The sequence below is a fragment of the Theropithecus gelada genome, chromosome 4 (genome assembly GCF_003255815.1).
Source record: "Theropithecus gelada isolate Dixy chromosome 4, Tgel_1.0, whole genome shotgun sequence".
Classification (NCBI taxonomy): Eukaryota; Metazoa; Chordata; class Mammalia; order Primates; family Cercopithecidae; genus Theropithecus; species Theropithecus gelada.
The window spans coordinates 72,264,184-72,277,958 of record NC_037671.1 but is presented as its reverse complement, the minus strand read 5'-3'; the positions used below and the strand labels follow the sequence as shown (position 1 = coordinate 72,277,958).

Sequence of the window (13,775 nt, the reverse complement as noted above, 5' to 3'; positions counted from 1 at the left end):
TTATACCCACAAGGTGAGCAATGGGCTGAAGCTTGTCTTACCTACTATCGTTTTTTAAAAAATAGATTTTATTTTTTTATTATTTATTTTTATTTATTTTTATTGAGACTGAGTCTCGCTCCATCACCCAGGCTGAAGTGCAGTGGTGTGATCTTGGCTCACTGCAACCTCCGCCTCCTGGGTTCAAGTGATTCTCCTGCCTCAGCCTCTTGAGTAGCTGGGATTACAGGCACCTGCCACCACGCCTGGCTAATTTTTGTATTTTTAGTAGAGACACACCTGGCCAAGCTTTCATACTAAGTCTTGAAGTGAGATATTGTCAGTCCTCTGACTTTGATTTTTCTGTGCCTTATTGTTGTAACCTCCATTTCCTAGCAATTAGGTATATTATCTGATATATTTGTAAGTCATTTATTTTTCCTTTCTGCGAATTGCCTAATCATATTCTTTGGCCATTTTTCTATGGGGATCCAGATCCTGTTTTTGTTTATTTGCAAGGATTCCTTACATGGTTTACATATCAATGTCTTTTAGTTTAGTTTTGTGTGTGTGTGTATGTGTGTGTGTGTGTGTGTGTGTGTGTGTGTGTGTGTTACAAGTATCTTCTTCAAATCTGCCACCCATTTGTTAACTTTGTGATGTCAATTGTTGAAAAGAAATCCTTAAATATTAGGTATTCGGGAGATACTTATACAATTTAACTGAGCATCTTATATTTTACCTGGCAACCTTAACTATGAGGTTTTCCTTCCATTCCAGATCCTTTTATTTTCATGGGCTAGCTATGAAGGATTGTTTCTGTTGATGTGCTTTTCTACATGTTTTTTTTTTTTTTTTTGTTGAGACGGAGTCTCGCTTTGTCACCCAGGCTGGAGTGCAGTGGCCAGATCTCAGCTCACTGCAAGCTCCGCCTCCCGGGTTTGCGCCATTCTCCTGCCTCAGCCTCCGGAGTAGCTGGGACTACAGGCGCCCGCCACCTCGCCCGGCTAGTTTTTTTTTTTTGTATTTTTTAGTAGAGACGGGGTTTTACCGTGTTAGCCAGGATGGTCTCGATCTCCTAACCTCGTGATCCGCCCGTGTCGGCCTCCCAAAGTGCTGGGATTACAGGCTTGAGCCACCGCACCCGGCCTCTACATGTTGTAAATAGCCAATTTTCTTCATTTTTAGTTAGGGACTAAGTCCATGGTACAGAGATAATCAGCCAATTCTTTTTGGTCATCTTTTTTCTTTTCTTTCTTCTTTTTCTTTTTCAAGATGGGGTCTCACTCTGTCACCCAGGCTGGAGTGCAGTGGCACGGTCAGAGCTCACTGTAACTTTGAACTCCTGAGCAGAAGATATTCTCCTCCCTCTGCCTCCCAGTTAGCTGGAACTATAGGCACATGCCATCTCACTTGACTAATTTTTTATTTTATTTTTATTTTTTTGAGAAGGAGTCTCAGTCTCTCAACCAGGTTGGGGTGCAGTGGTGCAATCTCAGCTCACTGCAGACTCCACTTCCTGGGTTCAAATGATTCTCTGTCTCAGCCTCCTGAATAGCAGGGAGGCGTGTGCCACCTTGTCCAGCGAATTGTTTTTTTTTTTTGTATTTTTAGTAGAGATGAAGTTTTGCCATGTTAGTCAGGCTGGTCTTGAATTCCTGGCCTCAAGTGATCTGCCTGCCTCAGCCTGCCAAAGTGTTGGGATTACAGGTGTGAACCACAGCTCCCAGCCAAAGATTGAACATCTGACCATAGAGTTCTTTTTTTTTAATTTTCTAAATCCTGTTAGTTGTTCTGACAAACCAGTATAAGAAACTTAAGTAGTACACATGAGTTTTATAATTTATCCATCTCTGGCAGATAACTAAACTTAGCACATCAGAGCATAACACAATGTGAGGGTAATACAGTGTACAATGACATTTTCTTCTATTCTGAAGCTTACAGTCCAACAGAGAAAGAATTACTTGTAGTCATTGTGATCACAAAAGGTTTAATGGAGGCAGTGAAGATAAAGCTCTACTAATACATAGGTTTTAATGTTAAAAATGTAAGCCTTCAAAGAACTAAAGGTAGCAATGTGTGGTGGTCCAAAAATTATGAGGAAAATGAGTTCCCTTCATGGGTCATATCAGCAATTCTTTTTTTTTTTTTTTTTTCTGAGATGGAGTCTCACTCTGTTGCCCGGGCTGGAGTACAGTGGCATGACCTTGGCTCCCTGCAACCTCCACCTCCCAGATGCAAGCGATTCTCCTACCTCGGCCTCCCAAGTAGCTGGGATTACAGGCACGTGCCACCACGCTTGGCTGATTTTTGTATTTTCTTTTCTTTTGTTTTCTTTTTTGAGATGGAGTCTCTCTGTTGCTCAGGCTGGAGTACAGTGGAGTGATCTCAGCTCACTGCAATCTCCGCCTCCCAGGTTCAAGTGATTCTCCTGCCTCAGCCTCCTGAGTAGCTGGGACTACAGGTGCCCACCATCACATCTGGCTAATTTTTTTTTTTTTTTTGTATTTTTAATAGAGACAGGGTTTTACCATATTGGCCAGGATGGTCTTGATCTCTTGACCTTGTGATCTGCCCGCCTCGACCTCCCAAAGTGCTGGGATTATAGGCGTGAGCCACCATGCCCGGCCTATTTTTGTATTTTCAGTAGAGTTGGGGTTTCACCATGTTGGCCAGGCTGGTCTCAAACTCCTGACCTCAGATGATCCACCCAGCTCGGCCTCCCAAAGTGCTGAGATTACAGGTGTGAGCTACTATGCCCCGCCCCACATCAGCAATTCTTAATTTACAAACCATGGATTGGCTTCAGGAGAACCTAAGAACCAATGCAATCTGTTGGTAAATTTTATGTGTGCAATTTTCTCCAGAGAGGGTCAACAGCATATATATTTTCAAAGATGTCTGTGGTGCAAAATAGGTAAGAGTGTATTATGTTAGAAGTCCTTGGGCGATCAACTTCACTGGATTGAGCACTGGATTGAGGCTGGATTGAGAATGGGGACTGGTATAGATCAGGATAATGTTGAATTTGATCCTCACTTGAGGCTTTTGTACAGAGGATGAGAAGACAGGGTAAATTCAAGGGATAATCAGAAATTAAAATCAATATGATTTGGTGATGAGTGAGATGTGAAAGGTCAGAGAAAAACATCAAGGATGAAATCAAGCTTCTGACTTGCAACAGTGAGTATACCGAGAGTTACAGGCTAGATGGAAGATTAATAAAATTGGGAGCATTCTGGTTTTCATGGGAATGGCCATACGATGTTCAGGGAGAAATGGACAGTTGAAAATAAGAGTCTAGCCAGGCACAGTGGCTCACTCCTGTAATCCCAGCACTTTGGGAGGCTAAGGTGGGAGAACTGCTTGAGCCCAGGAGCAGGAGGCAACAGTGAGCCAGAATTATGCCACTGCACTCCAGCCCGAGCGACAGTGAGATCCTGACTCCAAACAAACAAACAAAGAAACACACACCACCAAAAATCAAAAAAGAAACCCAAGTCTAGAGACACATAGCTGGGAGTCAGTTTTAGCTGAGAGAGTTAAGATCATCCAATCAGTATTAAGGAAGGAAGTCACTACTGGAGACCACCAATACTTAAGAAAAATGGGTAAAATCAGAGGAATTGATAAAGGCTGGCTGAAAAATGTTGGTGTCTAGCTCAAGAAAGGACAGGTTAGGTGGTCATATTTATTAATATGGATCTAGAGAAGCATTTGTTCACTAATACATTTTACTTGTGTTCTCTAATTTAAAATCACCTTTTCATCTTGATTTTCCTGCAGCTAAATTAGAAATTTATAGTTTTCCCCCTAAAAAATGCAGTGACGTTCTTTCTTATAAATTACATTATCTGATTTTCTTGTCAGCCAGCTTCAAGGAAATCCATGTGTTCAAAATGTCTGCTTGCAGTTTGCCCCATACCAAATGGTTGTTTAATCCAAATACTGAGCTGCAAACTGAGCTAATCCTTCTGGAGAAAGGATGGTTGAACAGCTGAGACCACTGGGTACTCAAAGAGAAGACCACACATCCTGAGCTCCCCAGTCTGGTTTGAGGGGAGGACAGCTGATAACTGGATATGCAGTATTCCCAGACATCACTGGTCCCAAACCATTGCTTCTGCCTGCCACTGCCACTGCCACAAGTACAATAGCAATGCCATCCCCTTGACACACAGCTTTAATCTTCAGGGTTTCATTTGGTCCTCTATGTGTGGATGTTACTCAAAGTTCACATGGAGTGCCAACATTTCCACAGGTCTTGGTGTTTTCACAGTGACCAAGAACAGAAGTAGAGCTCATCAATATTACAAACCTGCACTAACTTTCTGATTTCAAAAGCAAATTGACTCTCTGCAACCCACTCAAAGCTTTTCTTTGTTTTTTTTTTGTTTTTTTGGTTTTTTTTTTTTGAGATGGAGTCTCGCTCTGTCACCCAGGCTGGAGTGCAGTGGCATGATCTCGGCTCACTGCAAGCTCTGCCTCCCGGGTTCAAGCAATTCTCCTGCCTCAGCCTCCCGAGTGGCTGGGACTACAGGCATGTACCACCATGCCCAACTAATTTTTGTATTTTTAGTAGAGACGGGGTTTCACCATGTTGGCCAGGCTGCTCTCGAGCTCCTGACCTCGGGTGATCCGCCCGCCTCGGCCTGCCAAAGTGCTGGGATTATAGGCGTGAGCCACCATGCCCAGCCTCAAAGCTTTTCTTTACCGTTTGGAGCCCTTCAGGAGTTACTTCTCTGAGCTCCCAATAAGACTGTCTTTCTGTTGGCTTCAATCTCATAATGGCCAGAGTCTCCAGGAATCATCACCAAGAACAATTTCTTTGGTGGTTATATCAACACCAAATTCAATCTTCATATCAAATAATGTACTGTTCTGGGGTAACCAGGATTTCTCCAGTATTTCAATAACCTGTGTAGCATGACTCATGATATACCTTCAGTTTGGCCTATAACAAGTCCAACAAAGAGAAATGTTGCAGCAGTCAACTGTTCCTCAATCACCGTGGGTCATTATCGGCATCATCCTTGGAAAACATCTCCACTTTAGATGGATAAAACTTATATCCTTCCTTGACACTGGGATTTATTTCTTTTGAGAAATAAACAAGTTGCTATTCTGCAAACCCATTCCATTGGAACCACTTCACGCTGGGGTGCAATGAAAGCTGTCTCCCCACATTTTCTGGTGAAAGCAGTTTTAATACCTGCTTCCTGTAACAACTGAAAACTACCCCTCCAGGTGATTCTTTCTAGCTGCATTTCCCACTGTAATTGGATCCTTGGACTGCAGGAGGACTTTTCCTGGAACATCTAACAATCCGTAGACTTCTTTTGTTTTACCTTCATACAGTTTTTGTTTTGTTTTGAGATGGAGTCTTGCTCTTGTCACCCAGGCTGGAGTGCAATGCCACAATCTCGGCTCACTGCAACTTCTGCCTCCTGGGTTCCAGTGATTCTCCTGTCTCAGCCTCCCGAGTAGCTGGGACTACAGGTGCCCGCCATCATGCCCAGCTAATTTTTATTTATTTATTTTTTTGAGACAGAGTTTTGCTCTTGTTGTGCAGGCTGGAGTGCAATGGCATGATCTTGGCTCACTGAAACCTCCGCCTTTCAGGTTCAAGTGATTCTCCTGCCTCAGCTTCCTGAGTAGCTGGAATTACAGGCGTCTGCCACCATGCCCGGCTAATTTTTGTATTTTTAGTAGAGACAGGGTTTCGCCATGTTGGCCAGGCTGGTCTTGAACTCCTGACCTCAGGTAATCCACCTGCCTCGGCCTCCCAAAGTGCTGGGATTACAGGTGTGAGGCACCACGCCCGACCTCATACAGTTTTTTTTCAAGTTCAGTACCTCAGGTGTTGCCATTATCCTGAGTGGGCTGAGGGCTGCGACTGCGCTGGGAAGAGAGCAACCACACATATTTTAACCTAGTGCCTGTCCTTTTAACTTAACATTTGGGTCCCCCTCTACCTCCCTATTTTCTGTTAAGATTCCTCACATTTTTGCAAATTTGGTAAAATTCCTCATTTCAGGGGGTTAATCCCATTGTTGGCCACTAGGTAGAGCTAGAATCTTATTTATGGTGATTCTTACGCTTGCTATTTTTCAGTGTCTTATTTAGGAGGCAAAGAAGCCTTTGTCTTAGAATTTTTAGGACAGTTTTTCAGAGCAGTCTTCATCATAAATTCCTCCAGAGATCATCATATACATAAAAGGAAAAGAGGAAAAGGAAGAACTTCCAAGTTCATTTACCAATCATCTTTCAGCATAATAACCATCATCTACATGAGGACAAACCTCATTAACTGTGGGAGTCTGGGTACAGTCAACCTCCTTCTGTAGTTGGTCTAAGATCCTTTAAGGTACTTTGTAGCCAAAGTCGAGAACACTTCATTTTCTTTACCAGGGCTAAACTGATTGATTGCATCCTTATTTTGTTTTGTTTTGTTTTATTTTATTTTATTTTGAGATGGAGTCTCGCTGTGTCACCTAGGCTGGAGAGCAATGGCATGATCTCGGTTCATTACAACATCTGCTTCCCAGGTTCAAGTGATTCTCCCACCTCAGCCTCCTGAATAGCTGGGACTACACATCCAGCTAATTTTTGTATTTTTAGCAGAGACGGGATTTTACCATGTTGGCCAGGCTGGTCTCGAACTCCTGACCTCAAGTGATCCGCCCGCCTCGGCTTCCCAAAGTGCTGGGATTACAGGTGTGAGCTACCACACTTGGCTGATTGCATCTTTTAAAATTGCAATGAGTGTAAGATTAAAAGTTTATAAACAGATATTTCCAATTGAGTTCTTTTGGTGAAGGTCCTTTTTTTGCTACTCAAGATGTTATTAAGTAATAATCAGATGTTACATTGGTTTCTCAGTCATCTTCCTTTTGCTAATGTGGCTTTAAAAATTAATTTGAATTGTTTGAGAACTTAAAAAGTTGAAGACCCTGTCCCTTCTTTGGAGAAGTAGCTCTGTAGAAAGAGAGGCTGGCTGATGATCAGGTTTTAAGGACACAGCCTGGTCGTAGGTCTTTTGAGGATGAGCAGATTGCTTCCCTTTTTCATACCCGAGCTAGTGATAACAAGTTATCTCTTGTTCAGGGCATTAATATACTGCTTTTCTTCATGCTTCAGTAAAACATCATAAAGTGGTCAGTAGTATAATGATATAGAACAAGATAAAGTTTGTTTGTGGGTTTTTTTTTTTGGAGATGGAGTCTTGCTCTGTCACCCAGGCTGGAGTGCAGAGGCATGAACTTGGCTCACTGCAACCTCTGCCTCCCGGGTTCAAGTGATTCTCCTGCCTCAGCCTCCTGAGTAGCTGGGATTACAGGTGTGCACCACCGTGCCCTGCTAATTTTTGTATTTTTAGTAGAGACGGGGTTTCACCATGTTGGTCAGGCTGGTCTTGAACTCCTGACCTCGTGATTAGCCCGCCTCAGCCTCCCAAAGTGCTGGGATTACAGGTGTAAGCCACTGCGCCTGGCCAGAAGATAAAGATTTTGAAGAACATTTAATTTCCTCATTTCTCCTATCCTCTACCCTGTGGATTGTAAGCTATAGAAGTTCTTTTCTGGAAGGGAATGGCTCAATACTTGAGTGCCATGCTCTCCTAGTTGTCATTTATCAAATTATTATTTTCATATATAGGAAGAATTGTCACATTTTTCTCATGTATAGGAAGAACAGCCATGAGTCAGCTTGCTGAGTCTGATTGGTCCAAGGGCTTCCTGGCACACTGAACCCCAGTCATGTAGAACCCCAGCTCTGTAGAAGAGGAGCAGCTATCACAGCAGTTTGAGTAACTGCAGACAAAGGTGAAGCAAGAAGAGAACAATATCAACAACAACTAGCAATGATAAAAAACAACCTACATTTACCTGGCACTTTTTTTTTTTCTTTTTCTTTTTTTTTTTTTTTTTTGATGGAGTTTCTCTCTTGTTGTCCAGGCTGGAGTGCAATGGCACTATCTTGGCTCAAGGCAACCGCCGCCTCCCGGGTTCAAGCGATTCTCTTGCCTCAGCCTCCCGAGTAGCTGGGATTACAGCTGCCCACCACCACGCCCGGCTAATTTTTGTATTTTTAGTAGAGATGGATTTTCGTCATGTTGGCCAGGCTGGTCTCGAACTCCTGACCTCAGGGGATCTGCCCACCTCAGCCTCCCAAAGTGCTGGGATTACAGGCATGAGCCACTGCGCCTAACCTATCTGGCACCTTTATGACCAGGGAAGTTTTGCAGATTTATTCTCTGTTAAATGCATATCTGTTGAGCTTTTTCTGTTAGTAAAATGTACTCCAAGATTTCTTTCTTTCTTTTTTTTTTTTTTTTTTGAGATGAAGTCTTACTCTGTCACCCAGGCTGGAGTGCAGTGGCGTGATCTCGGCTTACTACAACCTCTGCCTCCCAGTTCAAGCAATTCTCCTGCTTCAACCTCCTGGGTAAGTGGGATTACAGGTTACCACCACCATGCCTGGCTAATTTTTTGTATTTTTAGTAGAGACGGGATTTCATCATGTCGGCCAGGCTGGCCTCAAACTCCTGATCTCAGGTAATCCACCCACCTCGGCCTCTCAAAGTGCTTGGATTATAGGCATGAGTCACGGTGCCCAGGCTTAATGCTGTAATTTTTAATATACACACGGTACAGAAGGATATAAGATGGCAAGTAAAATACCCCTTCTTAACCTACTTTCAAACTTTTTTCCTTTCCATATCTGGGCATAGAATTTGAACTCATTCTTTTTTTAAAAAAAATTAATTTTTTTTTTTACTTTCTATAACAAAATATTTCAAACAAAGATAGAGGGACCAGTGTAATGAACTTAATTTACCTATTATCTAGTTTCACCTATTATCAATAATCTTGTTTTTATCATATTTCCCATATCCAGATTGAAGCAAATTCTAGACATCACATCATTTTAAAAAAATTAAAATAATTATTATTGCTGTTTTTATAGAGATGGGGGTCTCACTATGTTGCCCAGGCTGGTCCCGAACTCCTGGGCTCAAGTAATCCTCCTATCTTTGCCACCCAAAGTGCTGGGATTATAGGCATGAGCCACTGCATCTGGCCCACATAATTTCATTTGTAAGTATTTTATAATTATTCAGTTTTTATTAATAGATTTTAGGTTTTAGAAGTTCTTTTTAAGTTTGTTTACAATAAAATCTTTATTCAAAAGACTGTAAAAAGTTGTAACTATTACAGTCTGGCAAAGAGCAAATAAAGGCAAATAAAAAGTTCTCAGAATGTAGTTTCCTTCTTTTAAAATATGTGACTGTTTTCTTGGTAGAGGCAAAATCTTAAAAGGGATTCAGTTGCACATTTAAGTGTTTAGCCAGCCTCCTTCCATGCCCAGCAGTTAAGCCAGCACAGAAGGTCAAGTGTGAGCATGGTGGTTCATGCCTGTAATCCCAGCACTGTGGGAGGCTGAGGTGGGAGGATTGCTCGAGTCCAGGAATTTGAGACCAGCCTGGGCAACATAGTGGGACCCTGTTTCTACAAAAACTAAAACTACAAAAAAAAAAAAAAAAAAAAAAAAAGCACAGTGTTATAGCATGCACCTATAATCCCAGCTACTTGGGAGGACTGCTTGAGCCCTGAAATGAAAGGCTGCAGTGAGCTATGATCCTACCACTGCACTGAAGCTTGGGTGACAGAGCAAGACTGTCTCTAAAAAAAAAGCAACAAAAAACTAAACCAGCATAGAGAATCAGTTGCCTGTGGGCCCTGCCCAAGCCTCAGCCCATCTAGGAGTCTGAGGCTTTAAGGAGTCCTGTGTGTACAAATGACAGACTCACACCATAGTCCACCCATCTGGAATATATCCCCTCAACAAAGCCTTGTTCTGGGGCAGCAGGCAGGCTGCAACCTGACATTCAAAAGTGGATGGCCTTTTCTGCAGGAGGGTGGGAGGGCTTGAGCTGCCCTCCTGTGGCTTCAGGCATCTGGGATGAAGTGGTCCATGATATGGTGAGGATGAGTGGGGGAAAACTTTTTGACTGTGTGCTCATAGATCACAGTGGGGATGATGGTCAGGGTGACAGTGTTCCTGGCTGTGGCCAGAATCTCTGAGATCTCTTTCAGCCCAATGACATTCTGCATAGTGCTTGTTAAATGTTCTTGAACCTGGCACACATGGTGGTTGGTGAAGAGTCCATGAGGACCACAGAGCTCCCTTTGACCACAGGGAAGACCTTTCCCTTCTTGATGATGAAGCCACCATGGCCTGTGCTGTCCTTGTGCATGGTGACAATCCACTGGACTGTCCTGTCCTGAATGACCATAACAATCTTCTTGGCCAATTCCCTCTCATCTCTGCCAGATGGGCTTTTCCCATGTTCCACTTGGCACAGTCATGCCCATCAATCTGTAGGATTTGGTTCCCAAAGCACAGCAGCATGAGGGATGCAGTGGTGTTGGCCTGCACCACCTGCACAAAGAGCCCCTTGGTGGTCTGCAGCTGCAGCCCAGTCTTGCCATGTTTGTCTTTGCACAGGTGGATGTTGTGCATCTGGGGCTTGATCTCACACCACGTGCCCAGGCTGTTCCTTGACCCCCTGGGCTGGTTAGGAACCTGAGACAGCAGTCTGCAGACACCAAGGGCGCAGGGGGTCAGCCTGGCCTATGGGACCTAGTGCTTCAGAGGTTATTGGGAAGCAGGGGTAAGGATGGGGAAAGGAGGACGGAGACGTCCCTGGGCCCAATTTCATCCCCAGACCACACACTTCATTTAAAAGTTTTAAATTTATAGAAAAATTGAGCAGACAGTACCATTCCATACTACATAATTCCAGTTTCCTCTGTTAATAACATCCCATATTATTTATTTATTTTTTGTCACTCAGGCTGGAGTGCAGTGGCGTGATCTTCACTCACTACAACCTCCACCTCCCGGGTTCAAGCGATTCTCCCACCTCAGCCTCCTGAGTAGCTGGGACTACAGGTACATGCCACCACACCTGGCTAATTTTTGTATTTTTAGTAGAGATGGGCTTTCACTATGTTGGCCAGGCTGGTCTTGAATTCCTGACCTCGTGATCCGCCCACCTCAGCCTCCCAAAGTGCTGGGATTACAGCCGTGAGCCACCATGCCCGGCCTAATAACATCCCATATTATTAAGTGTATCATATACATAGTTAACAAATACATTTCTTACAATTAATAACCAATAGTGATAAAGTTCATACTTACTCAGATTTTCTTTTTTTCTTTTCTTTTTTTTTTTTTTTTGAGATGGAGTTTTGCTCTTGTTGCCCAGGCTGGAGAGCAATGGTGTGATCTTGGCTCACTGCAAACTCTGGCTTCCAGGTTCAAGCGATTTTCCTGCCTCAGCCTCCCGAGTAGCTGGGATTACAGGCATGTGCCACCACGCCCGGCTAATTTTTGTATTTTTAGTAGAGACCGGCTTTCTCCATGTTGGTCAGGCTGGTCTTGAACTCCCGACCTCAGGTGATCTGCCTACCTCGGCCTCCCAGAGTGCTGGGATTACAAACGTGAGCCACCACGCCCAGCCCATACTTACTTGGATTTTCTACATTTTTACCTAATGTCTTTTTTTCTGTCCTAAGATCCCATTCAGATTACCACTTTAAATTGTCATTTTTCTCCTTAAGGTTTTCTTGCCTATGACATTTTCTCATTCTTTGTCTTTAATGACCTTGGCAGTTTTGAAGACTACTGGTTAGGTACATTTTAGGATGCCCTTCTATTGGAATTTGTTTGATTTTTTTTCTTTTTTCTTTTTTTTTTTTTTGAGACGGAGTCTTGCTCTGTCGCCCAGGCTGGAGTGCAGTGGCCGGATCTCAGCTCACTGCAAGCTCCGCCTCCCGGGTTCACGCCATTCTCCTGCCTCAGCCTCCCGAGTAGCTGGGACTACAGGCGCCCGCCACCGAGCCCGGCTAGTTTTTTGTATTTTTTAGTAGAGACGGGGTTTCACCGTGTCAGCCAGGATGGTCTCGATCTCCTGACCTCGTGATCCGCCCGTCTCGGCCTCCCAAAGTGCTGGGATTACAGGCTTGAGCCACCGCGCCCGGCCTGATTTTTTTTTTCTTTTTCTTTTTTCTTTTCTTTTTCTTTTATTTATTTATTTTTTTTTGAGATGGAGTTTCGCTCTCATTGATCACGCTGGAGCACAATGGTGCTATCTTAGCTCACTGCAACTTCTGCCTCCTGGGTTCAAGCGATTCTCCCGTCTCAGCCTCCTGAGTAGCTGGGATCATAGGCACCCGCCACTTCGCCTGGCTAATTTTTGGTATATTTAATAGAGATGGGGTTTCACCATGTTGGCCAGGCTGACCTTGAACTTCTGACCTCAGGTGATCCACCTGCCTCAGCCTCCCAAAGTGCTGGGATTGCAGGTGTAAGCCACCAGGCCCAGCCTGATTATTTTCTTATGATTAGGCTCGGATTTTAGATTTTTGGAGAGGAAGATCACAGAGATAAAGTACTGTTTTTCTTTTTTTGAGACAGTCTTGCTGTGTCATCCAAGCTGGAGTGCAGTGGCATGATCTTGCTCACTGCAACCTTCACCTCCTGGGTTCAAGCGATTCTTGTGCCTCAGCATCTGAGTAGCTGGGACTACAGGTGTGCACCACCATGCTGGGCTACATTTTGTATTTTTGGTAGAGATGTGGTTTTACCATGTTGGCCAGGTTGGTCTCAAACTCCTGGCCTCAAGCAATCTGCCCATCTCAGGTTTTGCAAAGTGCCAAGATTACATGTGTGAGTCACTGCACCAGGCCTAAAGTACCGTTTTCATCACGTCATATCAAGGGTACATACTATCAGCATGTTGTATGACTGTTCACATTGATCACCTGGCTAAAGTAGCGTTTGTCAGGATTCTCCACTGTAAAGTTACTCTTCCCCACCCCTTCTTCTTTCTGTACTCTTTTGAAGAAAATCAACAGGCACAGCCTACACTTCAGGAGTGAGGAGTTATGCTCTTCCTCTCTTAGGATGAAGTATCTACATGATTTATTTAAAATTTTTCTGCACAGGAGATTCATCTTTTCTTTGTATATTAATTTATGGATTTATTTATACTGATATGAACTCGTGGGTATTCTTTTTTTTTTTTTTTTTTTTTGAGACGGAGTCTCGCTCTGTCGCCCAGGCTGGAGTGCAGTGGCCGGATCTCAGCTCACTGCAAGCTCCGCCTCCCGGGTTTAGGCCATTCTCCTGCCTCAGCCTCCCGAGTAGCTGGGACTACAGGCGCCGGCCACCATACCCAGCTAGTTTTTTGTATTTTTTAGTAGAGACGGGGTTTCACCGTGTTAGCCAGGATGGTCTTAATCTCTTGACCTCGTGATTCGCCCGTGTCGGCCTCCCAAAGTGCTGGGATTACATGCTTGAGCCACCGCGCCCGACCCTGGATATTCTTTTTTAAAAATGCACCTTCATTCTCAGATCGTTGATATTCATTTTACATTTTCGGTATAATCCAATACTTTGTTTTTTAAATTATTCCAGGCCCAGCACAGTGGCTCACGCCTGTAATCCCAGCACTTTGGGAGGCTGAGGCAGGAGGATCCCAAAGTCAGGAGTTCGAAACCAGCCTGGCCAACATGGCAAAACTCCGTCTCTACTAAAACTACAAAAATTAGCCGGGCATGGTGGCGGGCACCTGTAGTCCCAGCTACTCAGGAGGCTGAGGCAGGAGAATCGCTTGAACCTGGGAGGTGGAGGTTGCAGTAAGCCGAGATCACACCACTGCACTCTAGCCTGGGTGACAGAGTGAGACTCTATCTCAAAAAAAAAAAAAAAAAAAAAAAAAAAAA

The 13,775-nt window shown here is 43.9% G+C and overlaps 1 pseudogene; it reads right to left on the bottom strand.

Moving 5' to 3' along the window:
* Nucleotides 1–3,708: 3,708 nt before the first annotated feature.
* On the bottom strand, nt 3,709–5,852 carry LOC112623452 (annotated as a pseudogene).
* Nucleotides 5,853–13,775: the final 7,923 nt, after the last annotated feature.